Genomic DNA, 14,946 nt, shown 5'->3' on the forward strand with positions numbered 1-14,946 from the left:
TTCACTTCACTTCTGACACCAAAGTCAGTCATGCAGAGAGACCAGCCAGATGTCTCCTCCAAACTTCTCACCACGTGCCCGACTCCACATCAGTGTGCCTACTGGATGTCTCAAAAGCATTTCAAATCCATCATGCCAAGAATCAAAGTTCTAACCTCACCTTCAAACTCAAGCCTAGAGCTGGTAACCAAGTCAATGTCCTGCAAAGTCAACAGGTTTCCATCACCTCCCATAGCTGAACCCTTGCCAAGTCGTATCCATGCAAATGCCTTCCTTTCCATAGGGTGCACTCCTCAAGAACACTGCCACTCACACCATGATCCAAATATTCCTTACCCAAATGATGCAAGAATTTCTAGTCATTCCTTACACTGGGATGATGTGGGAATTTCCAAACAGGTCTTCCTGCCTCTTTTCTTTCCTCACCCTCACATATACATACACAGCTTGTTTTCCAAGAAGTAATCAAAAGGATCTCTAAATACAAATCTAAATGCATGTACCAACCCTACTCCTTAACCTTCACTAAATCCCTTTAACATGGTTCTAACCAAACATCGCTAGCTAATATACCCTGACCTCAGAATCAGCATTTTAGTCATTCTGGTCTGGTTGAAAAGCCCACAAGAGCATTTCAGGCATGGAAAGCCAAGACACTATGGCAAAAACTGTCCTACATGAAGGACCTCACTGAGTGAGACCCCAGAGGAAAAAAATGGTCATCAAAGAAGGAGGTACTTTTCTCTCAAGGGAGAACTCCCGCTTTGCTTATGGCCTTGTCTAAACACTAACAATTTGTGGATTCAAAAGGCTTCCATAGCCTAGGCAGCTCATGTCAAGAGCCTCGGATGATCACTGACATCATACACAGGAGTGTTAATTGTTAAATTAACAATAGGAGTCACTGTGCACTAACTTCCCATGCAGGATCTGTGTCCTCAAAGAGTTATAATTGAGAATTAACAGTAAAACTTGTTCTCAAAGCTTTATTTCATTTCAGTGTATTAAGTGGAAGATATTCTTTGTCTCATAAGTTTTTTTTTGAGTTTTAGAAGAAAGGAATTTAGTTAGTAATTACAAACATTGCAAAAGCAGAAAGAACACTCCATCTAGACTTAAAAAATGGCTCTTAAAGGCACACCACTTTTTTTTTCAATAATGATGATAAGGTAATAATTGCTCAACTCCATGAAATTGCCAACAGATACACCATGCATTTTCTATTAAATCTCTGATTGAGATTTGATTTGATGAACACTTGTAACAAGCCAAGGGGACTTGAAGAAGTCCCTATTACCAATAGGTAGTAATGGAGGTGGAAGGAATGACTTGCAGGATTGTCCTCTGGATGGAAAATAAAAGAACTATTGCAGCTATATGATCATCACAGCATTTCTAGTCCAGTCACTATGGAACCTGGATAACTGTTCATCCTGAGTATATCCTGAGGTCTGAGATGAATGTAAATGTAAATGAGATGATGAAAATCCAAAAAGGTCTGTGAAAACTGGGAAGGGATGAAACCATACATTTTCAACAAACTGAGAGTCTGGTAGAAGTAAGGAGTAATACAACCAAAAAGATTGTAACAAAATAAATCATTGTAAAGTTACATTAACACAAAAGTGCACTACATTTGAGTCACCACTTCTGATGCAATGGGTACCACCCAGATTTCATTCCAAGTTCTTGTCTCTGGGCAAGAAGGAATTGAAGGAAGAAAAGTAGGAAAAGGGGATAATGAATGAAAGATTTTAAAAGGGATTGTATGCTCATTAATAAAGAAAAATTCAGGAGATGAGTGTTACAATTCATGGGATTTTTTTAATCTCTCTTTTTTTTACAGAGTTACAGTGAAAGAGAGACAGAAAGATCTTTCCATTGGTTCACCCCCCAAAGGGCCACTACAACCAGAACTATGCCGATCTGAAGCCAGGAGCCAGGTGCTTCCTCCTGGTCTCCCATGCAGGGGCAGGGGCCCAAGGACTTGGGCCATCCTCCACTGCCTTCCCAGGCCACAACAGAGAGCTGGACTGGAAGAGAAGCAACTGGGACCAGAAGCCGGGGCCCATCTGGGATGCTGTGGCCGCAGGCAGAGGATTAACCAAGTGAGCCACGGTGCTGGCCCCAACTCATAGGATTTGAGGTAGTCTCTTTATGGAACGAGAATAATGTGCTGGACAACACCTATTTGAATATTCAAATTGATCTCACGTAGTGTACTCTAATCCAGATAGTGTACTCTAACACAGATGAACTGGAAATCCTCATGAGTATATAGAACACCATAAGCTCATTCCCTTTAGCTAGACACAACACCCACCATCCACTGCTGGAGTACAGTATTATGGCTGGAATATATGCTAATTGACATGCCTGTGGTCACATCACCAGTATGCACAATAATGTGGGGAAAGAACACTGGGTGGACAAAATTGCTATACAACAAATAACTTTGTAATTGATGAAGATGGGATACCAAATAACTGCTGTACTAACTGTTGTAACTTTTGGATATTTCTTTGCAAAATTTATATATGTAAGTACAGTTCATATACTTGGTCCCACTCACAATAATGGGAAACCAAAAACACAGGTTGTGTAAAGGAAGAACGGTTAACAAGACTCTGTCACAATTCATCATGTGAATTGTCTAATACTTCCTGAGGTGTGATTCCACCAAGAGTTCTTCCAGACACATTATATTTAAGGGACTTCTCTCTCTATAATCTTGTTAAATTTTGCAAAAGTTCACCTTACAATAAAGGTTTTTCCAACCACATTACAATGACAGGATTTTTCCTAAGTGTGAGCTTTCAGTTACCCACTGAGATGACTTATGATACAAAAACTTTTCGATGAATACATGTTTTCTAATTTCTGAGTCTCTTCATGTGAGCTGATGACTGATTTATGGAAGAGGAATTTCATGTTCATTAAATTGATTTATTTTCTTTATGAATTCCCCGGCATCTGCTGATGTCTAATTGCTGACTAAAGGTTTTCTCAAATTTACTGCATTTGAAGGATATAAGCTATTGTGAATTCTGTATCTATGCAGGCCTTAATTACAGGAAAATACTTTTCCACATTCATTACAATCTTAAGAAACACATTATGTGAATTCTTTGATGACTGATTTCTGACAAATGGCTTTTTTCACATTATAATATTTATAACCTTTCTCCCTTCCATGGGTCCCTGTTGTTTGGGGTATGATTTCAAGGGAACGGCTTTGTCACACTAACTACACTGATTTTGGGAAAAAGCACTTCACATTCATTATATTCTTAAACTCTCTCCCTTGTTTGACTCCCATAATGTGTTGAGGCACTGTTTCTGACAAAAGGATTTCCAACATTCATTACATTCATAACACTTCTACCTTGTGAATTTTCTGATGTTACAAGGAGCTTTCCAATACGCATTACATTCATAAGGTTTCTCTGCCATATGAATTCTTTGATTTCTTATAAGCTCTGATTTCTGGATAAAAGCTTTTCCACATGCATTATATTCAAAGGGTTTTTTTCAAATATGAATTTGATTATCTGAAATGAGGGTTAAATTATGGCTGAAGGTGTTCCAAATCATTACATTTATAATGTTCTTATGTTTGATAATGATTTGCACCAAGAGTTGTCCACATTTGTTCCATTCAAAACATTCTCCCCTGTGTGAATTTTGATGTTTGCTGAGATTTAATTTGCATAAAGAGGCTTTTCCAAAGTCATTACATAAATGAAGTTTCTCCCCTGTATGAATTCTCTGATGTATGTTGTGTATCATTGCCACAGGCTTTGCCACAGTTGTTATATTCATGAAGTCTATCTCCTGTGTGAATTCTCTAGTGTCTTATGAGGTGTGATTTATAGCAAAAGGTTTTTCAACAGTCATTACATTCATAAGGTTTCACTGCTGTGTGAACTGTGTGATGTTTGATGAGGTCTGACTTAAGGCCAAAGGCTTTCCTATAGTTATTACATTCATAAGGTTTCTCCCCAGTGTGAATTCTTTGATGCATTCTGAGTTGTGAATTATGGGCAAAGGCCACAGTCATTACATTCATAAGGTTTCTCCCTGTGTAAACTGATGTTTGCTGAGGTCTGATTTGCCCAAAAGGGCTTTTATGAGGTTTCTCCCCTGTGTGAATTCTCTGATCCATTCTGAGTTGTGACTTATGGTGCAAGGTTTTTCCAGTCGCTGCATTCATAAGGTTTCTATTTTGTGTGAATTCTGTTTTCTGAGATCTGATTTGCACAAAACATCTTTTCCATAGCATAAGATTTCTCCTCTGTGTGAAGTCTGATGTTTAATGAGGCCTGACTTATGGCCAAAGGATTTTCCGCAGTCACCACATTCATAAGGTTTCTCCCCTGTGTGCATTCTCTGATGTCTAATGAGTTTTGATTTATAAAAAAAGATTTTTCCACAGTCACTGCATTCATAAGGTTTCTCCCCCATGTGAATTCTCTGATGTTTGGTGAGCTCCAATTTATTAGTTATGCCTAAGTGTCCAACTCCATTGCTTGTTTCCCTAGGTGCTTCCTTAATGGTAAAACTTGTTCTCAAGGACTTACTTTCTTTTAATGTATTAAGTGGAGGAAATTCTATTGTCTCATAAGTTATAGTTATGTCAGTGCTTGTAAAAGATGTTATCATTCTTGGTGCTTCTTTAAAATTAATTAAGTTTCTAAAAAAAAAGAAGTGAAATTAACTTCAAGATGCAATGATTTTGAACAGCTCTTGTCTTGACTGTTGAGCATTTTTCTTTCTTTTTTTTTTTTGGTGAAAATTGTTGAACCCTTTACTTAGTACAGAGTTGGTCTTCCATGTGTAAAGTTAATTGAAAATAAATCTTAGTGGAGAATGGGACTGGGAATGGGAGAGGGAAGAAGAGGACAGGTGGGTGTGTGGGTGGGAGGGAGGGTGGGTATGGTGAGAAGAATCACTATATTCTTAAAGCTGTACTTATGAAATGCATGAAGTTTGTGTTTCTTAAATAAAAGGTTTCTTTGGAAAAATAAATAAATCCCATTAGCATGGCTCTTAACATATATCACCAGCTAACATATTCTTTATTAACTTCCTGCCCACCTTCCCCCATGACAAAGTAAGCTCCATGAGGGCAAGTAGTTTTGTGCTTGCATTTCACACATAGTACAAATACATTAGTCATTAAAGAACAACTATACTATTGCATATCATATTTTCTGTTGTCTACAAAGTCCAGCAGAGCTCAGCCTCCTTGTCCTCATCTCACTCCTCCATAGTTCTCTCCCCTGCTCCTTTCTGCTTCCAGGTCATTACAAGAGCTGATCCTCTGTCTGGGATACTGCTCACTCTTCTGTGCTTAAGTATTACACATCCTCCCTTCTAAGCTCAGGTATTGTCCCCTCAAGGCAGCCATATGTGACATCCAAACGAAAGCAGATTCCTTTCCACATGTTCCCTGTTCCTTCCTAGCTCTCAGTCCCTCAATTAAATCTATATTCTCATGGTACAGTAAGCTTCATGAGAGCAGGGAGTCTATGTTTCTCAGTTTACTGTATTCCACAGTGCCTGATATTGTATGGACACACTGCAGTGTCTCAACCAATATCAAAGAAAAGAAAACATGGAGGAGAGGAAGGAATGTTAGGTGGGTATGAAAGAGGAAAAAGAAGGGAGGAGGAACGGATAGTCCCTGAACACAGCCTCGGACCTCCAAAATAGGCCATGCTTTTACTTCTCCAAGGCTTGAGTGACACAAAGCAGATGCCAAAAAGAGATGCCATAATCAGTTTCAACTACCTTAATATATCCCTAACTGTGCGGGCCAGCTGCACCAGTCGAACAGAACCTGAAGGAGGGAGTGGGAATGAAAAGAGGGACAAGGGCTCAGAGAATGGAACCAAGACAACAAAGCTGATCAAGGCTCGTTCATTCTAGTCTCAGCGATATTTTATACATAACTAGCTGCAGCTCAAGGCAATACAGACGTTAACAACACATGCAAGCAACTTATCGGGCTTTCTGCAGCACAGTCATAGCATAGTTAATTTTAGCAGAGTGTTCTTTTTTGATCATTCTCCTTCAACATGGGAGTACGTGACTGTCTCATCCCAGGAATTCCACAAGCCAAGATTGACCTTGACTTGTCTATGACTTGTTTATGGGCTGCCTACATCTCCCCCTTTTTTATTCAATTGAGAATGGCCTCTGTCTTAGGTTGCCCTCAGTCATCTCTGTCCTTACCCGTCATTGGTAACTCTGGCAGCTTGGCCTAGAGCCCTGTCTTAGGTTGGTACAGGATGCTGAGTGTCTTAGCCGTCTCTGAGGACCATTCCAGCTTGACATTAGGTGAGAGTAAATATACAGCCAAATATTAATTATTTTGATTACGAAAGAGGTTTGGTACAAAGCTTTAAATGATGAATCTCAGTCCATACAGACTGTAGCGAAGTCAGCATAAATTGAAGAACACACAGAAAACATCACATACAAAGTAGGAAAAACAGTAGCGGTCCAGCATTGTGGCACAGTGGGTTAATGCCCTAGCCTGAAGCACTGGCATCCCATATGGCCGCCGGTTCGAGACCTGACTACTCCACTTCCAATCCAGTTCTCTGCCGTGGCCTGGGAATACAGTGGAAGATGGCTCAAGTCCTTGGGCCCCTGTACCCACGTGGGAGACCCGGAAGAAGCTCCTGGATTCTGGCTTTGGATCGGTGCAGCTCCAGCCGTTGCGGCCATCTGGGGCGTGAACCAGCAGATGGAAGACACCCCTCCCCCCACCTCTCCTCTCTCTGTGTAACTCTGACTTTCAAATAAATAAATAAATAAAATAGAAACAAAACAGAAAACTTTAAAAAAAAGAAGAAGAAGAAAAGAAGAAACATGGGGAATCCTAGCTCTCTTACAGATGGGGAATGCCAAGATCTAAAGATGCAGGAAGCTGAACTCCAGAAACCACTGAACTGCAAACTTCAGGCACAGAAGATACTTCTTCCTAACAAGAAAATGAGGGGATGGGGGGTATATGGGGAAGACTCAGAAAAGGCTAAAAAAAAAAATCCCTGAACAACTACCAAAACCTTCCCCAAGACTGAAGCATCTACCACCTAACCTTTTAGAAATGTGCCGCCATTTAACTCTACTCTCCTGGACCGCTTTCAGCTGCGCTCACTGTATGTTTCCCCTCCCTGCCATGGGCTCTACTGTGAATTTGAGTAAAGGTGATGGTTAAAGAGACAAACAGAGGCTGTCTGCACACACTCGCTATACAGTCACATTATTATGCTGTCCTAAGTCTTTAGGGAGGTGCCCCCACAGTTCCTCGAACCAAGAAACATCACTGTATCAGCCTACAGCTTTGTCCTCAGTGGTCTTGAGTTGACCGGGCAAACAGAGGGTTTCTCAAGGTGGGCCTTCTTCACACTGGGCCAGGTAATTCTTTCTTGTGGTTGGGAAGGGGCTGTCTTATGCGCTGCAGGATGTTTAGAGCACTGCTGGTTCTACTTGCTAGGTGTGTTCTACAGTTCTAAAAGTTTTTCATTTTGCAAAACTGAAACTGCACCCATCGAATTCAACTCCTCTTCGTCTCCTCCCCTTCCAGCCCCTGGCAGCTGCCATCCTAGTTTTTTGAACGTTCGACTTCTTTAGCTCCCTCCGCAAGTCTAATCCTGCAGCGTCGGTGTTCGTCACTGACTGACGGCATCAGCATCACGTCCTCACGTTCGGCCATGGCGGAGGCTGTGACGAGAGCTCCCTCCGCTTACGGGCCGATTACACTGCACTATAAATATATCGCACGCTCCGCTCCCACTTACCTTTCCATAGATACTCAGGGTGCTTCCACAAAGGAGCACGGTTTCCACAACTGCCGGAGAAGCGAGGCCTCACAGCAGCCATGGGAACAGGAAGGCTTCCTACACTCCTGCACTCCCGTCCACGGGGGTCCTGCCGGCTTCGACGCCCGCGGGCGACACGCGTCTGTCCCAGGCACCGCGCGGCTGCGGACCAGCTGAGCAGGCCGGCCGGGTGGGCCTGACGAGCTCCTCCGCGGCCCACAGCCGCGCTGCACGCACTGACCCCTGAGAGGCCAGCACCGGACTTCCCAGGCACCCTCTCCTCAGGCGCTAAGGGCGGGCAGGGAACAGGCCGGCCTCACGAAGGCGGAGGGGAACGGCGCCCGCGAGCCAGGGCTTCGAAGGCCTGCGAGCCCGCCCAGCTCTCGCAGCTCAGGAAACAGCCCTTCAGGTTCTTCCGTCACGTGGGCCTGTAGCCGCCGGAACTTCATTGGCCCAGGCTCCGAGAGAGCAGAAAGAGCCGGAAGTGACGGCCAATGGGAGCTAGCTAGCCAGCCGCGAGGCCCGCCCCCACGATTTGCGCGTGCGCAGTGTCTCTGGGCAGGTTGGCGGGTTTGGGTTGGCGGAGCCGTGGCAGCAGACGGGGCGGCCGCTCGCTCTGCTGGCTCCGGCGTGGCCTGCACCTCACGCCCTGTGGAAAGGAGCCGGTGGGCGGAGGTTCCCCGGCACAGGTGGGAGCAGTCTTTCGCGAGGAGCACGCGTGGGGACAGCGAAGGGCCGGCGCCTCGCGCCCTCGCACGGCCGCGCTGAGCCGAGCAGCTTCTGTCCACAGAGCGTCGGGACCGCGCGGCCATGCGCCCCGTCGCCATTGCGCCCCGCCTCCTGCTGGCCTGCAGCCTGGCCCTCGGGCCCCTGCTGGCAGGTGAGAGACCGGGGTCTTCCCGCCCCTCGCTCCCACGTGCAGCCGGCATCGGCGTGCGCGGCCCACATTCCCGCCAGCTCCTGGTTCCTGTGAGTGCAGGGGTCGGGAACGGGGGAGGATGGCGGGGTAGCTCTGGTTCTGGAGTTGTTCTGAGAGGGTGGGAACGTTTGCCTGCCCGCGGCAAAAGCCATTCAGTTTTCTGTCTTTTGTTTTCCTAACAGTCTCCTGGGAGATTCAGATGAGTGACCTAGAGAAGGATGTTGATGAATTCAGTTCCAGTGGTTTTAAATGCCCAACTTGTATTGCAGTACAGGGAAGAAAATGTCATGTAGAATTCAAATGGTGTGCAGCAGATCAAATAAACTGTTTTGAATTCTTGGGCATCATAAACACAGGTACTTTTCTAGGAGGCGCTATTTTGTAGACGCTGAGCGTGTGACACTGTCACAACCTTACGGGGCACACAGCAAAGTTGAGGGGAAACCAGCTTTTGTACAAATAGCTTAGAAATGAGGACAGAGCAGTATCCTGACTTTGAAAATATGGCCAATTGCTTTCTCACAGTAATTGACTTATGGCTTTATACATGGATTTATTGATGGGCTCCATAGTTTTGAGGGAGTTAGTTCAACATACTGCTTAGCCTTCATCTTCTGCAAACTTTGAGTAGTTTTTGTTTGTTTTTAAGACATAGGCAATTTGTGTTTTCCTGCCTCTGGATTATTTTCATTTTCAGCGTAAAATGTTTGGAGACAGGGGATGATTGAACTTAAGCTTTCTTCAAAGGAATCAAAGGAGAACGCTTCACTATGCTCACTTAAGAAAACCCGGTACAAAATTCTAAATTAACTGAAGATATGAATGTTCTAAGTGAATGAAAACTGGTAGCATGGGATAGCTTGAAGTGCAGTGGGCAAAGTTCCGTGAGGGTTGGGTTGTTTCCACTTCCTTCTGCTCACTCTGGGGGAGCTCTGCCTTCCTCAAGTTCCTCACTGGGAGGTAACTGCTGTGCCCAGCCATGTTATTTGCCTCTTGCATCCTCATGTTTGTACTTTGCACAATTTGCCTAACACCAAGTCTTTGCTTTAAAACAACAATAGAGGTGAGGTGAAAGCATCAACAGCAGAGTCCCAGCCGTGGGAAAGATGGTGTAGAAAGGAAACACAGTCTGAACTAGGCCTTCTTCGTGGCCATTGGTATTCTTAAATGATAACTCAGACCTAGAATTAGAGAAGATTAGAAAACAGAGGCTGGGTTGCCAACTGATGGCGGGAGCTGGAAATGCATTCATCTACATAAAGCTTAGAAAATACCCCCACTATCTGATTCACTGTGAGGAGCTGTGAGAGGGTGTGAGGATTTTGAGGCCCAGTGTTTGGAGAATACCATTCCAACTCATGTCCCTGCTAGAGATAACCAGGTCACTCTTGCCACTCACACAGGAGTGTGCTTTCATTTATATTTTGATCCATACCAGTCTGGGTAAAGGCAAAGGATAAGGAGGGAGGAAGAGAGTGGAAGTCTCATGTATGGTTTCTTACAGGTATTAGCAACATGACTATTGAAGTGAAGAAGTGCATACGAGCAGAACTATGTGAAGAGAAGATAACTTATTATGTGGGTTTTCCAGTTACTAATGGGACTAGGAATTGCAAATCAGCCATCAAAAATGGGGCCAGAGGCAGACCAGCAGCTCCCATCTTCCTTGTTCTCTTCCTGGGGAAGCTGCTTCACTGAGCTCCTGCAAGGGCCCAGCCACCTGCATTTGTGAATTAAACTTGCATTGTTTGTTTATACTCGTAGATTGTTAATGACTGTTAACTTCTCCATAGGTGTATCTGTTGTGCATGCATTAACTCAGCAAGATCTAGTTGTGTACCCAGCCTCACACAAAGTCAGTCAGGGTGAAAATCAGTCAGTACTGGGCCTTTGCCTTCAGAAACTGAGGACACATGCAGGTAAAATGCTTAGAGAGCAACACATGAAGCACCAACAAGAACAGTAGGATGCTGCTCAAGTAGCCAAGGGCCATTGCTTTGGACACAAGATAGGAGGATATGGATTTGGGGAAAAGTTGAGACTTTGGATGACCTTGAGAAGACCTGCACTACATGGCAGCAGGAGTTGTATGACTTGAGACATGGAGATGGGGAAGTGGGCAGAAGCCAAGGGGCAGTAGCTGAGGTGGATGGCAGTGGGTAGTCCGTGAGTATTGGTAAATACTCCTAGATGGGCCTGACTGGATGTGTCTTTCTGTGAGCCGTGGAAGGTGCTACCCCTGGGAGCACACAGAGGACTTGTGCTGAGCAAAGGCTTGCTCTGTGGTAGAAAGCAGTTCCTTTTGCTCCATGGTCTGAAAGCGGTATTCTCTGGTTATCACCCCCTGGCTGCTCATTAGAATCATCAGAGAGCCTGAAACTAGCATCCTCATCACAGGCCCTCTGCCAGAAATTTGGAATCAGTTGATCTGGGTGTAGGCTGGTCCTACCGCCACCACCCTTTGTTTTTGGCCTTTGCTTGCTTTTATTTTAATTCCTCGCTCCCAGGGTAGTCTAATTTTCAGCCACTATTTTTAAAGATTTATTTATTTATTTGAAAGGCAGAGTTACAGAGAAAGAGGGAGAGATATACACAGAGAGAAAGAGAGATCTTCTGTCAGCTGGTTCACTCCCCAAATGGCTGCAACAGTTAGGGCTGGGCCAGGCCAAAGCCAGGAGACAAGAGTTTCTTCCGGGTCTCCCACATGGGTACAGGGGCCCAAGCATTTGGGCCATCTTCCACTGCTTTTCCCAGGCCATTAGCAGGAAGTGGATTGGAAGTAGAGCAGTGGGTACATGAACCAGCACCCATATTGGGATGACAGCATTGCAGGTCATGGTTTTACCCAATACACCACAAGGCCAGCTCCAGAAGATTTTTATTATAATAAATAATATATGTAAGGTGGCAATACAAACATTAAAACACTTTGCTGATATTGTTAAAGTTACACATGGGTTTTCAAAATTTGCAATAGCTGTTTCATTATGTTACTAAATGGATGGGGTAGTCCTTTGACCTAGCAAGCAGGTAAGCCACCAGTTAGTATACCCATATCCTGCATCTGAGTTCCTTGATTCTATACCCAGCTCTGGCTCCTAATTCCAGCTTCCTGCTAACACACATCCCAGAAGGCAGCAGATGGTGGCTCAAGTATGCTGATTCCTGCCAACCTCATGAGAGACCAGCATCAGATTCCATGCTCCTGGCTCTGGCTTGCCCAACCCTCCATTTAGGGAGTTAACTGATGTATGGGAACTCTGACTCGATAAATATTGAAGAAAAAATAATAGGGGCTGGTGCTGTTGCGTAGTGGGTAAAGCCGCTCCTTGCAGTGCCGTCATCCCATTTGGGCACCAGTTCAAGTCCTGGCTGCTCCACTTCCAATCCAGTTCTCTTCTATGGTCTGGGAAAGCAGTAGAACATGGCCCATGTCCTTGGGCCCCTGTACCCATGTGGGAAACCTAGAAGAAGCTCCTGGCTCCTGACTTCAGATTGGCACAGCTCTGGCTGTTGTGGCCATCTGGGGAGTGAACAAGCAGATTGAAGACCTCTCTCTTTCTCTCTCTGCCTCTGCCTCTCTGTAACTCTACCTTCCAAATAAATAAACATCTTTAAAAACAAAAAAAAAATGATGCCAAGTAGACACAAGAATTAAGTAACTTAGTTTGGATGAATTTCACTTTAAAGTCTCATCAGGAGAGAGATGTCCACAAGATGGCAAAATAGAACAACCTTCTTTGCCCTCACACAAAACCAAATGTAGACTGCTATCCACTAATCATAATGACTCCCAGAGGCCCATTCAGAAATGCAAAGGAGGAAAAAATAGAGAATATCTACAAATAAATGGCCACTGGTGGGTTCAGCCCGCCTGAGATGCCAGGAGATGGCTAGAAACAAGGAAGGAATATGGGGGCTTTGGCGTCACCCATGTGCTGGGGACCGTAGGGTCTCCAGCAGCAGGCACCAGCACCTTTTGCTGCCAGATGACTGCTTGGGCTTGGATATGATGTGAATGAGGGCCCCAGAGTTTCATGGGCCGAAGTTTAATCCACATTGTGAGGCAGCAGGAGGGTGGAAACAGAGGGTGGCCTCTGGAACATGAGTTGGATTCGCCGAGGTCATCAGGAGTGACTGAATCCTGGTGGCTTTGTAAGAACAGAGAGACCACAGAGGACACACCAGCTGCTGGTCACTTGTGCTCCCCATCTCTCACCAGGTCATGAACCTTGGGACCAAATACAGCCCTTCGTCCTGGGGTCTCAGGATCTCTGAGCCACCATAAACCTCTGCATTAAAACTTACCCAGTCTGTGGTATTCTGCTCTTGGCTATAAAAAAGCAGACTAATATGCTCACCAACAGCCACTCCTGCCAGGGAACCCTAGCGAGGGAGACGCAGCCACCCTCCTGCGCCCAGGAGCAGCTTCAGGAAGGGAGCTGCCCCTTCTCCCGGCCCCAGCATGCGCCGACCCGCACACACCAGACTGTAGATCTGCTTAGGTAGCTACACTGGCCCAGTCCATATGGACTGGTAACGCCGACACCACAGCGTGCCCGAGTCTTTCTACCGGTGCCAGAGCTCCAGCTCCAGCTCCTGACCCACTGTAACTGCACGAGCCCACGCAGCGCGCTCTGCTCCGGGGCTGCTCGGCGGGCACCTGTGCCTTCCGCGGTGGCTGTCCATACATGGTACAGCCGCCGGTCCGTTCCATTGCTGCGCACATCCCAGAGCCGAGGTCTGGCCAGCTCCCGTGGCCACCCCACCGTGCACTGAGAGCTCGCGCCCCAGCGATACAGTCGGCCGCAGCCACTCCTGGCCAGCAGCGCGTGGCCCGGCCCAGAGCACCCTGAAAGCTCTGGCGTTGGAGCTCCAAGAAGCCACCGTGTGATCCGCGTCGGTGGCCTCCAGGACCCTGAAGTGGCACATCTGTGTTCCTTTAAGCCACAGAGTTTGTGATAATTTGTTATCACGTAAATGAAAAACAAATACAAGCTATTAAAAAAATGTTACTGCATTCTAAACGTATGCAGCCAGTGAACTGGGCAGCCTGCTTCTTTCTAGGAGACTGGGTTCAACTCTCCCAGCTGGACTGGGTCACTGGCCTCTTGGTGCCTCAGTTGCCCCATCTGTAAAGTGGTCATTGGACTTTTCTGACGCTCACCTGAGTTGATCCTGGTCAAGTGCTTAGAAGAGAGTCTGGCACCCACTCAACCTTCCTGGCATGCCAGGAATGGTCAGCGGCCCTCAGTCCAGCCCCCTCCTCCCGGGAAAGAGGAGCTGACTCCCAGGGGGACAGACAGAAGACTGCAAGGACCACCACACCACCCAGATCAGCTGCTCTGTGGCTGGAAAACAAAGAGGAGCTGGGCGTGGGACCTGGTACCATCACAGAGCTGCCGTCTCTGCTCTGGAGAAACCAGCAAAAGCGGTTAAACCACATGCTGTTCCCATATCGGGTGTCCCTCAGTCTCGGCAGAAGGGCCTGGCTAAGAGAAGCCCTCTGCCCACTCCCTGGCTTAGAGCCCAGGTGGACTACGTGTGTTCTGGATGCTCCAGCCTGTTCAAGCCAGCAGACGTCCCCTCTCAGGCAGAAGACAAGAACCATGAGTCTGGGGGGTTCCTTGAGGCTGCGTTTCTTGGACGATCGAGCCACTCCTTTGGCTGGTCTCTGCTGCTCTTGCCATGAATTGAGTCAGGACTGGCTGCTCAGCGTAACGAAGCCCTTGGTCTTTCAGTGGTTCACAAAGAGCTTATCTTTTTGCTGACAGTGTGGTCCATGTAGGCATTCCTGTTTGGGACAGTGTTTTGAATGGACGCTCTAGTCATCAGTGAAGGGTTGATCTCTTTTTTTTTTTTTTTTAGATTTATTTATTTATTTGAGAGAATTATAGACAGAATGAGGGAGACAAGGAGAGAGGTCCCCCATCCACTTCCCAAGTGGCCTCAATAGCCGGAGCTGAGCCGATCTGAAGTCGGGAGCCTCCTCCAGATCCAGTGGATGCAGGGGCCCAAGCACCTGGGCCATCTTCCATTCGAACAGGTGCCCACATGGTATGCCAGCCCTGCAGGTGGAGGCCTAACCCGTGCCACAGCGCCAGCCCCGAGGGCTGATCTTACTGATACCGAGACTCAGTCCCCCTAGGGACAAGGGCCACCTTACACAGTCACCAAGCACAGAGGGCCATGCAG

At 46.3% G+C, this 14,946-nt stretch overlaps 1 protein-coding gene and 1 long non-coding RNA gene across 3 annotated transcripts in view; one reads left to right on the forward strand and one right to left on the reverse strand.

The window, feature by feature from the left end:
- The window catches only part of LOC108175951 (olfactory receptor 2T27), a 31,426-nt gene extending 23,173 nt beyond the window's left edge, over window positions 1-8,253 (reverse strand). For both annotated transcript variants that reach the window (XR_007917421.2, XM_017339186.3), the window contains exon 1: window positions 7,812-8,253. The gene's annotated coding sequence lies outside the window, so the exon portion shown is untranslated. The remainder of the gene's footprint in view (window positions 1-7,811) is intronic.
- A 113-nt stretch (window positions 8,254-8,366) lies between these two features.
- Window positions 8,367-10,508, forward strand: LOC127489504 (uncharacterized). The gene is made up of 3 exons (XR_007917420.2): window positions 8,367-8,712; window positions 8,934-9,107; window positions 10,256-10,508. It is a non-coding gene; the product is annotated as an uncharacterized lncRNA (long non-coding RNA).
- Window positions 10,509-14,946: the final 4,438 nt, after the last annotated feature.

This window comes from Oryctolagus cuniculus, chromosome 6 (assembly GCF_964237555.1).
Source record: "Oryctolagus cuniculus chromosome 6, mOryCun1.1, whole genome shotgun sequence".
Lineage (NCBI taxonomy): Eukaryota > Metazoa > Chordata > Mammalia > Lagomorpha > Leporidae > Oryctolagus > Oryctolagus cuniculus.